The 15,105-nt window shown below is 36.0% G+C and overlaps 1 protein-coding gene across 1 annotated transcript in view; it reads right to left on the bottom strand.

The window, feature by feature from the left end:
- LOC107654245 (transmembrane protein FAM155A-like) overlaps nt 1–15,105 on the bottom strand; it is a 63,564-nt gene that overhangs the window by 4,622 nt on the left and 43,837 nt on the right. The gene's annotated exons all lie outside the window — the stretch shown is intronic.

Below are 15,105 nucleotides of genomic sequence, written 5' to 3'. Positions count from 1 at the left end.
TGTGTGTGTGTGTGTTTGTGTGTGTGTTGAAAAAGAGAACTGGAGGCATAGAAAACCAGGTCGTCATTAGCACTGTCTGGCTGTCAGAGAATCCAGTACTGCAGTCTGATTTGTGAAGGCTGGTTTCTAAGAGGATTCTCTCTTCCTCTCTCTCTCTTCTTAAAACGTCTTTAAAAACAAGACATCTGTAACAGAATAACAGGAAATGACATGCCATTGGGGGCTGCTGACCCCCATCTCACCCATCGCATGCCAGATGGAAGCGAAAAACAAATGTTTGGTTTACTGTAAATCTAGAGCTGTCACATAAATTTGCACTTACTGTACGTGTTTAGGAAGAAAGCTTCCTGTGACATGGGTGTAACTCAACGTATGAGCCAAAGACAAACAAATAATACATTAAAAAGGTTAAAAATTTCAGGAAAATTTTTTTTTCACGTCTTCTGAAGCCATGTGATAGCTTTTTGTAAGGACCAGACAAACTTTAAGTCAATATTCACTGAAGGTCATGCAGTTCAATGAGCTACAGTACAACCAGGTCATTAAGTCAGTGAGATGAACTCAAGAAATGGATTCGTCTCATTCAAGAACAAATTGTTCAGATTGGTTTTAAAGGGATAGTTCACCCAAATCATTCATCTTTAAAACTCAAATGAAGATATTTTTAATGAAACCTATGAGATTCTTTCTCTCCATTGAAAGTCCATTCCACCAAAACCTTCAAGTATCAAAACATTCATAAGAACATCTTAAAGTAATCCATGCGAATCAAGCTGTTTTCTGAAGTCTTCTGAAGAGACACTGAATACTTTGCATTGAATAAAGACACTATTGGCTTCTGCTTACAGCTGAAGGGAACGCTTTTCATAATTTATGAACTTTGGAACATTGACTCAGTTATTATTTATTAGTTATAATAATTGAATTAAAAAATGTAACTAAAATGAGCTGAATAACGACACTATCATCATCTATAGACCTGAATTATGGTTGAATTGAGTTTGTTTCATAACTGATGAACATGACAGTTACTGAGCTAAACTGAATCAACATTGAAATGTATTGATTTGAATGACACTACTGTCTTCTGTAGAGCTGATTATAGCTGAACTGAACTCATTTTCATAATAGATTAAATTGACAAAGTTATTGAACTGATCTGAATCAACACTGATCTGAATTGAGCTGAATAATGCCACTATTGTGTTCTGTAGAGCTGCTTCATCAACTGAATTGATGAATTCTGCAACATTAACACTGTTATTAAGAAGCTTGTTGTATAAAGTGATATATAAATGTGATTTTACTTGACTTGATGTAATCGCTTTATATGATGAACAGATTTAATTAAGACTTTTATTCACATATTAACACTGATCAACACACATACAGCTCATCAAATATGTAAAAAGAAGTTCAAACCTAATGGAAGCTGAATTTAAATTTTTACATATAGAATCAGAAAATAACTATTTGCTTTTTGGCAGTCAGGCCTGCTGGGACATCTTTGTTATTGATATTGCAAGAGTGACATGCCACACCCAAGATGGCGGAGCTTTCTGCTGAAGGCCAACTTCTACATGTGATGTTTCTATATTAGACTAATTTTAATTGATATATTTAATTTATAATACTTACCTCATCTCTTGAAATTAATTACAAAAGACAGATATCTAGTTTCATCAGAATCCTGTTTTCTTGATGTTTTGAACAAGGAAATGCGTGGACGTATGGAGGTCGGAGGAACTGCAGTCACTCACAGCCTCGTTTGTATTGCTGTCAGAAATTAAATATGCCACTTTACCCCGACTAGGGACTACTGCATTAAAAAGAGCAACAGTTAAATTCTTTAAATTAAAAACCATCAACACAGCATTTCTGCAACTGTGAGATAAATGTTCTAGGGCTATGAAAAATTTGTGAATCCTCCCACATCATCAGGTCAAAAGGTTAAAGCGTGCAATACCTTCAGGCACTTAGATGGTAAAGAGCGCTATGAGTATCCACCGCAATGCCTCAAGGGATTTCTTATGACCATATGGCCAAGAGCCAAGGTTAAGGGTTATGCAGTCGTTATCAGGAAAGGCATGGTCATGCAAGTGAACAGCATCAGTGAAGGATTAGAAAAGAAAAATGAATGCCATGAAAGAGGCCATTTCTTTCGCCATTTTTTTTTTCATCAAGGAATTGTGGCTCTGTGAAGCTTAACAAGCATGACGGAATTGCAAATTTGACCCATATAAAAGAGACAGAAAACGGTACTATTTTGTATGAATTAGCAGCATACCTGTACAATACTTGGTGTATATGACATTGACCTTGTAGACCTTGCAAGTATTACTCATTGACTATCAGAAAGACATTAATTCAACATGCAAACAAAATCTGATGTGCAGTGCTATTTAGAACTGAGCATTAGCTGTCAAAACCATATTTTTAATATTCTAATTAAATGATACAGTTTTCAAGAAATCTCCAAAAATTCTAGTACAGAGGGAAAAAAAATTCCTCATCGATTTCCTTCAAAAATATGAAGAGGTAAAAAAAAAGAGCATATGTTGTTTACAAAGCGTGAACACTGAAAATGCAATCAGATGTGTCAGTCGATAGGAAGACAGTATCCAAAATAAGCCCTCGCTCTTTGTTACTGCAAACCCAAACAGAGAACTTTCTTTAAATTAGTTATTTTATACTTTTTTTTTTTTTTAAATAAGGATGTCCCCAAAAGGAGGTTTTTGGAGATTACGTTTTAGGAGTCAAAATTTGTCCTCAAAATATAGGCACACGCACACACACACACACACCACGTTACTGAATGAAGGGATTTAGATAAATTAAACATTTTTGTAAAGTGTTATTTTCAGGAGTAAAGTGTGTTCCTGTAAGGGGTAGGTTTAGGTGTAGTGTTGGTGTAGGGCAATAGAATATACAGTCTGTACAGTAGAAAAATCATTACGCCTATGGAGAGTGTGTGTGTGTGTGTGTGTGTGTGTGTGTTGTGCAAGCTTACATGTGGGTCTGTCTCTGCACACTCACATGTCCAATCAAACTTCATTAACCATGAGTTTCTCATTAATGATTCAAATCTAATTAAAGTGCTTCCGAGGATCATTATAATGCATCAATGGTAACTAATTACATAAAAAAAGACTTGCCACATTATTACAGAACACGATTAGATTAAGAAACCTGGAGTTTGTGCAATACTGGGTGTGATTCTGAACCAATGAGTGTGTAAGTTAACATCCAGAGATAGTCATGTATGTAAAATCAGCAGCAGTTGGACTTACAGTAAAGATCGTGTTAAAGTAGATTCTCCTATTCCAGTTGTAACATGTAAAAGTCAAAGTAGGGCAACAAAAATAACAAAATCAGTTAATTATTACTTTGGCTAATCAGATTTTCCACATCCTGTCCAGTGCTGTCCTTTAATTTGAGCGATGACAGCTACTGTGCTTGATACGGTGCAAGACTTGCAGGGAACTTTGTAATAAGTATCTGCCCTGCCATTGAAATTGAATATTCATATTGTATTGATATTGCTATTGTAAAGATACTCTACTTGTCTAAAACTCTTATTGATGGTGTGATTTTGTTGCTGTCATACTGGCAGCCAGTCACTGCTTTGCTGACCATGGTTGTAAGTATCAATACATCTGCCTTTTCCAATGAGAATTCACAGTAATCTCAGACAACATAATTTTGATCAAATTCGCAAATGCATATGAAGAGCCAAATTTGCCAGAGATGAATTACGATTACAAGATCTAAGATTTGTCACATCATATCAGATATATTATTGTGTACAAAGAATGGGGCCCTGGAGGACCCACAGCACTGCATATTTTGTATTTTGTATTGCATATTTTGACTTCCTTATTTAATACACCTGATTCAAATCATAGCAGTGAGTGGTACTGAACTAAATGTACTGTGCTGTGGGTCCCCAGGTGATATGCAATACACAGTGAGCAAAAAAGGTTATAAATAGAAGGTTTATAATCTAAAGTATATATGCTTTGTCAATGTTTATTTATTTGTTTGTTTGTTTTAACTTAGAAAACATCGACTTTGTATTAAGATTGCGGCATATCGTATTTATATTCCTTTTTGCAATAATGTATTAACTTAACTATACAACAATGGAATTACATTAAAAAAATACATGATTGTCAGTGCACGATAGCCTCGTAGGCAGCGTGCCAACATGTAATGCTGCTGCGCTCTGGGCAGTGGTGTATAAAGTACCTGAAAGCCATACTCAAGTAAAAGTACAGATATCTTACCAGAAAATGACTTTGGTAGAAGTTGAAGTCACCATTTAGAATATTACATTTTTATCAACCGATTCGTTCAAAAAGCTGATTCATTCAATAAGTAAACACCGTCCATTGCTCAGAGACTATCTTTGTTGGCAAAATTGAGAAAAAACAAGCAATATTATCTCTAAAATGTAAGTCACTTATTGCTTTACTGAACTTGTATAAAATGATTATTAAATGTGTTCATGCTGATATCTGCAGAAAAATGGTACTCTTTGTGTGATATAGATTGTTAACTATATTAAATTATATAAATATAAAAAACATACAGAAGCATTTTGCAGTCTACAATTTAGAATGTCCATAATTTAGAATGCCTGGAATTTTGAGTTTTAATAGACTAATAAATCATGTGCGTGCACTCTCTGCGTGTGATTTGGTGATATACCTGATCATGTCAGATCGCACATCATTACAACGCTTACAACATTATCGCAGACGATGCTGTATCGCACACCCCAGACTAGACTTGAGAGAAAAATGAATTATCTGCGGTTGTGCGCGCACTTGTTTGCACATGCAACGCCAGACCACTGATTCGTCAAACCTGCTTTCCTGCAGTCCATGTTCTTCTGACTTCTGACTATTTTGTAGTAAGTAACGAATATGCTTCGGGGAAATGTATCAGAGTAAAAGTATACATTTTAATTAGGAAATGTAGTGGAGTAAAAGTAAAAGTTGGCTGAAATATAAAAACTCAAGTAAAGTACAGATACTCCCAAAAAATACTTAAGTACTGTAACGAAGTATTATTACTTCGTTACATTACACCACTGGCTCTGGGCATCCCGAGTTCAAGTCCCGGCTCGCAGACCTTTCCCAATCCTGTTCCCTCTCTCTCTCTCCCACTTTGCTTCCTGTCAACTTACTGTCCTATCCAAAATAAAGGCATAAAAACACCAAAAATAAATCATATATATAAATATATATACAGTACATGATTGCACATTAGATATAATTTACAGAGAATGCTGACTTACAACCCCCAGTAAGCAATATAAAGGTCAAAATGAGGAGGAGAAAATCTCCCTCTTTTTCACATTTTTACATCATGGCCCTATATATGTACCCTCAGATACCCAGGTCAAAAACCCCTGCCTGCTCTATAAAATATTTGAAATTGATGACAGCATTATTTAATCACTTGCTTGCAGTTAAAGGCTCTGTTGTCAGTGCTGTGCTGTTTCGCACAATACACATCCCTGCAAGACTTTTTCTGCCCCCTTGAAGTCAGATGAAGCAACATGTTGATGACATTTGTTGTGTGTCCTTGGCTCTCCAGATGTGAGCAGTGCTAGCAGCAGACATCTGCGCTGCTGACTCACGCTGGTGCTGTCAAAAAATTTGCTGGCAATAACACACACCTTCCTCTCGCTGAATATTTAGAGCTCCGAGGCTAAGCTTCTTGCTATGTTCTCAAAATAGTGACTTTGAGTGAATTTGTGTCCTTCCACAACCTGCACTTGCATACTGTAGGCTCAAGTGTTGCCAAAATGTCACCAGCATCACTTTTCTCTGAAGGCCTGATAAACACTGGCACCCTCCCTCAGTTTAGACAGTGACTGTTTGCAAATCAAACAAACAAGCAAGATGTGAAATTTCCCTCCTCTCAACCTGTCAGTCTTGGATCTGCATATACATTTTCAAGCCAAAAATGTGAAGATAAAGGTTAAAGACTAGATTCAAAGAACTGTTAAACGGTAGTGAGCTTCAAAGAGCGTCTGCGTTGTTTAAGAGAGAATTCCTTCAATTAGGCCTTAATAATTACCAAAGATCAAAGCCCTATATTTTCCCCTTGTTTCGACTTTGAAGCATTAGCAATGAAGACTATCTTTCTCTAAACGTTTTCAGAATATTCAACAGTTTGATAATGTCTCAATTATGTGAACTGTAATTACATTTTGACACTTTGCATACAGCTGACAAATATTGTTCAAGGACACAACAGCAGTGTAGGTAGAACTTTAAAATGGATTTGTGAATTTCAAAAGCATCCACTTTCATAATCGCAACTGCTTCTCTAAGCTTTGATCACGGCGCTCTTTCAATTTAGGCTGTTCAGACTAGTGCTGCATCAAGTCAACACACCTCAAATAAGCAAAGTATAGTGTTTCAGTATTTATCAGAGATGTATTTTGTCTCAAGCACTGTTCCCACAGATCCCAGCTGAGTTGCTTCTCGAGGAAAACAAAATGTTCGAGAGGTGGTATTCACATGGTGTTTTCCTCATGAATTTCAATTAGGCAGTGGTGTACAGGACAGCAGGCTTTACCCAAATACTGCCTTAATACTCTGTTTTATGTCTCTCAGTCTACCACATGGGAAACCCTGCTGGCTCTAATTGGATTGGATGCCAATGCTGCTTGAAATCTCTCCATTTCACTGTTTGACTTACACCCACAAAGCCCTCAAGGATGAAAATGAACAAAAGCCCAAAGCTGAGCGACTAGAACAGTTAAAGTCAAGCTAAAATCATCACAGGACCTTCTGGAGACCTTCACTCTTTTAAAATGTAATTGGTAAGATATCTACTGCAATGTAACAATATATTACTGATTTACATGTTGCTTGCAAAAAGTTGTTTTTTGGAACCAGATGGTGTAGAATCTAACTGGACCATGATAACCAGCCAAACCTTGACACAATAGCTATAATACAATATGGCTATGGCAGCTGATGATGAAGATATATACAAAAATCTGTATGTTTATATATGTTTTGTAATACATTTTTAAATGCATGTCTATCTTTTATATTTACTTATATAATATCCACATGTATTGCATGTTTTATTATGTATGTATGTATGTACATGAAATATATCCAAAAAGTATCACATACATAAACATACATATTTGTATGGTCTAGATCTGGGGTGTCCAATCCTGGTCCTGGTGATCGACTGTCCTGCAAAGTTCAGCTCCAACTCTAATTAAACACCCCTGCCTTTAATTTTCAAGTGGTCCTGAAGACCTTAATTAGTTGCTTTAGGTGTGTTTGATTAGGGTTGGACTTGAACTTTGCAGGACAGTCGATCGCCAGGAGTAGGATTGGGCACCCCTGGTCTAGATATTTATGTTAATATATGAAATTGTTTTAGTTTCTAAAAGGGTTCATATATGTTTTTACTTCTTAACTATATATTTCATATATGGAAATTTAATATACAGTATGTACATATGTACGAGACATATGTTCTTTGTCATCAAAATAACACATAATGCCATGATACGCAGTCAAACTGAAGTGGCTGTAACAAGATAATCACATGAAAGACATAGTAGAAGATTTATGTTTGCCAAATGAATATGTAAAATGAGATAACATGCTGTCTTATAGTGGAGCTTAATGTCCCAATTTGTAGCTCCAGTCATTTTTCTGTAAACAACCGCTGCATTTCAATATTTAATTGGTGCCAATTATTTGTCTGCTTATTTATTAATCTGGAAGCTGCTTATGTGTTTCAGCTGTGGGCCGAGATTCACAACTGGAGTGGAGAAATATGAGCCATCTGCCAAAGAGCACCTCTTTCTATCTCTTTTTCCAGTACACACATATATACGTACATACACATTCATAAACCTAAAAATAAATGATGGATTACATTATGCATTGGCCACTTTGATTAATCAAATGTGTGTTGGAAAAAACAATTAGCATTTGTGAGAGAAGGAACAGGACATAAATAAAAAAAAACAAAAGATTATTTACTTCCTTTTGAAGTTTTCTTTTTAAAGTACATTGCCATCTCTTGAGTGTAAGGTATTTAATGTATTCTATTTTATGTAATTATTTTAACACACACTACATTTATTTAATAAGTACAGTACTTGAGAAATCCTGAAATATTTGTTTTATTAGAGGAGCTCAAGGTGTATTACAAGGAAATGTTTCAGAACCAGTAAACAGCTTTTACTGATAATGAGCAGCCCATTTCTGAGGGCATCATATACAACCTCATTATACACCCACAATAAAGGGTAAACAAATCTTTCTGTGGCTTTGTAACTGTCACTTAGGGTTTTTTTTGTAAATATGGTGCAGAGTCAGATTCTTATGCATCATCATAATTGGTTCTTTTTCTGCTGGTTTGCCACATCAGTTTAATGAATTAACCTTTTTTTAACTGGGATGAATTTGGTCAGTCATTCATTAAAGGGGTCATATGATGCGATTTCAATTACATGATTTTATGTTTACGCGGTGCGATGCAACACAACGAGTAAAAAGACAGTATAAGTCATTATAATCCGTAATTATGTCCCCACTGGATGCAACAAATGCCTCTTTATAATGGGTTTTAATATTTTTGTCTCGTCGCTCCGGCCGGACAGGGCATCACAGTATGGTAAGGAGCGTAACATTTCCGTCACATGCTTGAGGTATTCGGCCAATCACAACGCACTGGATAGCTGGCCAATCAGAGCAAACCTCGCTTTTCAGACTGTTGAGCTTCGTAAAAATCGATGCGTTTCAGAAAGGCGGGGCATAGAGGAGAAACAATAATCTACTGTATGTGTAAAATAATGTGTTTTTTTAACCTTAAACCACATAAACAAATTTCATTACACCAAATAATGTTCTTTTTAGCAACATCATATGACCCCTTTAACACACAAAGAGAACAAAAACAACCTTTAAACCTTTATAAGACACCCACATTTGACTAGCTTACAAATTTATTACAAAAAAATACAAAAAACTGCAACATTCTAAACCATCTCTGGCCGATCGGCCACGGATGACTCCTGCTCTGACAGAACTGCATCTTCCTTTCACAGCCTGACGTGACGGCTGTGTTCGTGTGGATTGCCTCATCGCTATGGTTTCAGCCAATTGAGGACGCAGTGATGCATACACCTCACACTAATGACATTAGCAGCTCATTAAAGAAGAATTAGCCACATTCCACGAGTGGACAGGCACACATCCATGGAAAAACAAAGTCGTCTATTGATCACAACATAAACTCATAGGAACTATTCACACTCACATACTCTAAAACATACATGATGACACACAAGTGTTTCTTAATCTTGTGCTTTTTCTCTTTTATTTTATCTTCTGTCCTGTTGCTTATGAGTTCCTGTTCTTCACATTTGCATTTAGATTGAAAAGCAGAACCCATGACTCCCCCACTCTCTCGTGAGCATGTAAGTGTGTGAGTGTTACACTCTTTGGGTCCCAGGCATGCTCACACGCGTTGTTTTCTTGAAAGCAGTCTTCTAGGAATAAGGAGTTGGGTGTGCATCTTGAAACTTGCTGCCACCCTCACACCTCCGTCTCATTCTTTTTCACCCATCCAGGGGGACCAGAAGTGTGCACGCTGTTTGCCAAGAGGGAAGAAAGAAGATTGTTGTGCATAGACTTTTCTGCTTTTCCTGACAAGCTTCGACATGTGTATTAGTGTTGTGTTAATTGACCAGCAGTATTGAATAATAATGAAAGAATGACAGAATTTCACAGAAAATGCCTGTATGAAAGTTACTGTGTGTACCTCCCTGCAATTAAGCAATACCATTCTTGTTGGTCCACACACACACACATATGAATTAAATATATATTGCTAGCATAACACTACATATCAAAGTCAATCATATTAACATATGTATTATCTACTATATGCTTTTATCCTAAAGCATTTAAATATTTGTCGATATTATCGACTTACAGGTAATATCACTTTAATATAATATAGGCCAATATATGTCATATATTACATTTATTACATTTATATTACATGTGTCATATATAACATTTCCATATGGGAAATGGTCACTAGTGGCTTTCCTACTGAAATTCAAAGGCTTTTAATGTGTGACCATGATGTAGACTGAGATAATTTAAGAGATGTGGTTCAGTGGGGGATTTATGAACAGGCTGACTCATGTTGCTAAACATGGCAGTAATGATGGCGAATCTGGAGTGGAACCTACCATACTCATTGAGGTTTAATTTTATTATGTTCTTCATAGCTGCAGACTACTAAATACTGAAATGGTCTTAGAGAAAGTGCTCACAAATCAGATCTTTTTGTCATGGAGTCTCAACGTCAGTCATTACATCATTAAAAGTGCACAGGACGGAAAGTTGCTACTAGTTACAAGAGTTAAGAGAGTAATTATGTCACTGGTTTTTGAGTGAAAAGTGCTAAAATTATCCATAAATAATGTTTTTTTTTTTACTTAAAAACGGGGGTGCATACAATCAGTGAGGCCTACAACAAATCAGTTCCAAAAAGAAATACTAAAGCTGTTGTAATTGAAAGAAAACATGCCGTAGTATGAAAAAAAAAATACTATGAAAGTCAATGGCTACAAGCAACTGGTTACCATCATTCTTTAAAATGACTTCTTTTGTGTTCAACAGAAGGAAGAAATTCATACTGGTTTGGAACAACTTGAGGGTGAGTAAATGACAGAACTTACATTTTTGTGGACTACTGTATAACAGTCTATGAAAATAGTACCATATTTTCACCCACACAGTGCAATTGCCTGCATATCAGTTGTTCTTGTTTAAACAAACAGATATTTAGTTGTTGTTTTTTTTAAACTATTATTACTACTAGTTCTTCGCAAAGTTAATAAATGCAATTACATTTAATATTTGAACTTGATTCGCAAAGTCCATATCTATCTTGAGGCCCTTAAATGTAAACTGTAAAAACTGATGCAGTTGAGTGCAGTGTAGATCCAGTCTAAATCTAAATCTTGACTGTAAGGTATTTTTGTTTTCTTGTTAGTTTGTTTGTCCAACATATGACCAACTAATGAACAACATGTCATTTCATAGAATAATGCAACAGATAATTTTTCAACATAAAATTCCAGTGGTAGCAAATGAGATCACACAATAAAGCATTATACCTCACAGCTCCTGCCAGTAAGATGACCAGATTTGTGAAATGAAAACTGGAGAAATTTCCTAGTTCAGTCGTCAAAATACCAGTGAAATGCCACTTAATCTTCAAATGAAAAAACACAGACAATACATTTTTCTTACAATTATTATCAGTTATTATTACACTACTATATATTATAATTAATAATACATTATGATGCCTTTTAACAAAATTCAACCAAAAATCAAAATATGAAAAAAGGTAAATACTAACTACAAATAGCAGACAGATAAAAGCATTTTTAAAAGCATGTAATTTTCAACTGGTATTTTACATTTGTGCTTATATGAATAAATCTTTACCATCCTTAATTAGGTTAATTATTTAGCATTTTAGGTTCATTTTGACCACAAAGTATGTGCTTACTGCAAATATAATTGTTGCAAGTGTAATTGTTTAGTTGATTGCTTTTTATTATGCATAGATAACGGGGTGTAATTTCACTCAGGTAGTATAGTTAGAATTTATGTGTGAAATACTATGTCGTTGTGACGACAGAACTTTTGAAAACATCTAAAATCCTATGTATGTAACTACCAGTACTGGTATTTCTTTTTATAATTGATTATAATAGTACATCACCAATCACTGTCTTTAGCATGCAAGGGAAAGAAAGACATACAGTGGTTCAGTTCCAGAATCACTGAATCTTTTTTCTAATTTTACAGTTTATACTGTAAGTGTAAATACACTGTAGAATTCAGAAACTCTTGTTATTAGCAACACTGATGGCTGTTACATGACTTGCAGCCAGCAAATTTTTCGCTTGTGTTTGCGCTCACGTAACGTACAAGAGACTGATTCAGTGCCCCGATATACTTACTGTGAAGTTATTTTTTGTTCTTTGCTTAGAAGTACAAAGAAGTTGGAAATATCATTGCAGTGATATACTGTTAGATAACATACAGACATCGCCCACGCTGCTGAGAGTGGCATTTAGATGAATATGAATACAGTATGTGCTGTACACTTTCCTCTCAATAACAAAATATACATGCAAGAAAAATAACAGTGGTGTGAAAACAGCAGTTAAGAAAGCATCTGAACATAGTGATGTGGATATGTTTGCACCAGGCCTGCAATTTAGTTCAAGTTCAAGTTCAAGTTCAATTTACTGGCATCATGTCGACAGATGAGGTAATAAAAATGACACTGTTATAATTAGATTTTTAAAAATATCTGAGACTACAGACTATGAAGATCTGGCTATTGCATGAACCATGACATTACAGTGCAGAATAGCTTTTTGTTATTAACCCGAACATTGAATAAGAATTTGTTTCATGTGTCAGAAAGAAAGAGAGGCTCTCTGGAGTGTGCATAAATGTCACATCCTTTTGATTTCCCCAGCAAAATCGTCCCGAGTCCTTCATATAAAAATCAATACATGAAAATTTTTCCATATACTGTAGCCCCTTTAACTGGCATTAATGTTAATTTATTGGTTTCCTTAGGTTAGAGCATAATACTCTGTGTGTACAGTGTGTCTTCACTGTTTAGCTATAGTGTCAGTGTGAATTCTCTTCCACAGCACCTGCTAGCTTCAGCTTGGGGATCTCCAGTCTTGGCTGATTTCAAGGACCTGTTAATTAAATCTCCATCCTGCAGGAGTGTATCCTCAGTGATGGCAGGTTTATCCCCCAATGTGGAACAGACAGGAAGGAATACAGAGAAATGCTAGAGGATGGAGAAACTGGGAGGCAGCCAAACAAGACAGACTCCTGCTGCTGGATCTATAACGGTAATTTAGAAAGAACAATCCTGTCTCCTTGAGCCACTCTAGGCACACATACCCTTAGTGACAGATCTGAATGTAAACACACACATACACGTGCAGAGAGGAAAGAAATATTAGACCACACACAAATACTCTGAAGATTTCAGACGACACTTAGAGAGGGACTACGCCAAAAGACAGAGGGATTTATTTTTGTATTTATTGAGTGAGTGTGCTCTAAACACACTAATATACCATTAAAGTGAAATTCTGTCACCACTTTTATATTGCAGAACTCAAAAGAAGATGTTCTGAGGAATCTTCACGCTGATTATTTCCACACAACAAACAATCATAGATGTTGCAAAAATGGCAACAATGACTGTATGATTTTGAGATCCATCTTTTCACATTGAGGACAACTGAGGGACTCATATGCAACTATTACAGAAGGTTCAAACGCTCACTGATGCTCTAGAAGGAAAAACCATGCATTAAGAGGGGTGAAAACTTTTGAACAGAATGAAGATGTGTAGCCTACATTTTTCCTACTTTGCCTAAATATCATATTTTTTCATTTAGTACTGCCCTTCAGAAGCTACAGAAGATAATTACATGTTTCCCAGAAGACAAAATAAGTTAAATTTACCCTGATCTTCAAATTCAAAAAGTTTTCACCCTCTGGCTCTTATGCATCGCTTTTCCTTCTGGAGCATCAGTGAGGGTTTAAACCTTCTGTAATAGTTGCATATGAGTCCCTCAGTTGTCCTCAATGTGAAAAGATGGATCTCAAAATCATACAGTCATTGTTGGAAAGGGTTCAAATACACAAAAATGCTGGAAACCCAAAGAATTTCTGTGACCTGAAGGATTTTTTCTGAAGAACAGCAGGCAGTTTAACTGTTCAGGACAAACAAGGGACTCATGAACCACTTTCACTAAACAAAAAAACACAGCTGTGGATCACTGAGGTAAGAACACAGTAGTAAGAATCAAGTGTATGTAAATTTTTGAACAGGGTCATTTTTATAAATTCAACTAGGGGTGTGACATATCATACCGTCCACGATAACACCATTTTTACATGATAAAAAAGTGTCATATCGAGATATCAATGATATAGCGACACGATGATGTATTTACTAGGGATGCACCGAATATTTGGCAGCCGAATAAGCAAAAAGACCGAATAAATTGTACCAAATGACGTGACGCGATCAAATAGAGGCGCGCACTAATGCAGCAAACACGACGGCAGTGTGGAAGCATTTAAAACTGTCCGAGAAAGACACAAAAATCATTACAAGCACCGACAGCGAGAGACCGTTTAGTACTGCGTCTCATGTCTCCAATGAGAAGAGGAAGGGGTGGTTGTTGCTCGTTACTGTATGATGATTAAAATCGTGAAATGGCCTTAAACAATTAAATACACTGCAGAACGTTATGTTTTCTAATACACGCATTAATTGAATGTGTTCAAACAGCGCTGCACGAGCTCGCGTCCAAACCGCGAGGGAAATCTGCGCTGAAACTGTTACTCATCAGTTGCTCAAAAACATTTTTATGAATTTTTACAAGGCATGTGACAATGTGATACATTAGTAATGAGAATAATTTATAAATCTGCTGCTGTCAACAAAAAGAAGCACTGAGGAATTCCTGCGGGTTTCCGTCAAAATAAAAGCTCCATCAACATTCATAAATGTTAGCATTGTAATTTTACTGTTGTTCTGTTAAATAAAATTAAAAAGTAAGACAATACTAATGATAATTAAAGCTGCAAGCAGCGATGAAAGGGCCCTCGCACCTGAGCTCACCGCCAACCGGTGGCTTTAGGAAAACAGCTAACAGTGGGCAATATGCATTTAAAGTGATAAATATAGGAGGAATATGTCATTTATATGTCATTTATATGTGCCAAACTTCATACTGCCAGCTGGTGGCGCTATGAGTGTAACTGAATGTTAGCATGTAGATGTCTTCAGACCAGGACTTTTATCAAATCTGTGAAATTTGGTGCAGATTGAACATGGTATGTTTGAGTTAGTGTAAAACATGAAATGTGTTGTTGCCAACAGGTGGCGCTATAAATTATAACTGAATATTGGCATGTAAATGTTTTCAGGCCAGGACTCTTACCAAACATGTGCAATTTGGGGCAG

The sequence above is a fragment of the Sinocyclocheilus anshuiensis genome, unplaced genomic scaffold (genome assembly GCF_001515605.1).
Source record: "Sinocyclocheilus anshuiensis isolate Anshui unplaced genomic scaffold, SAMN03320099.WGS_v1.1 scaffold551, whole genome shotgun sequence".
NCBI lineage: Eukaryota > Metazoa > Chordata > Actinopteri > Cypriniformes > Cyprinidae > Sinocyclocheilus > Sinocyclocheilus anshuiensis.
This window is presented reverse-complemented; position numbering and strand designations above follow the sequence as displayed.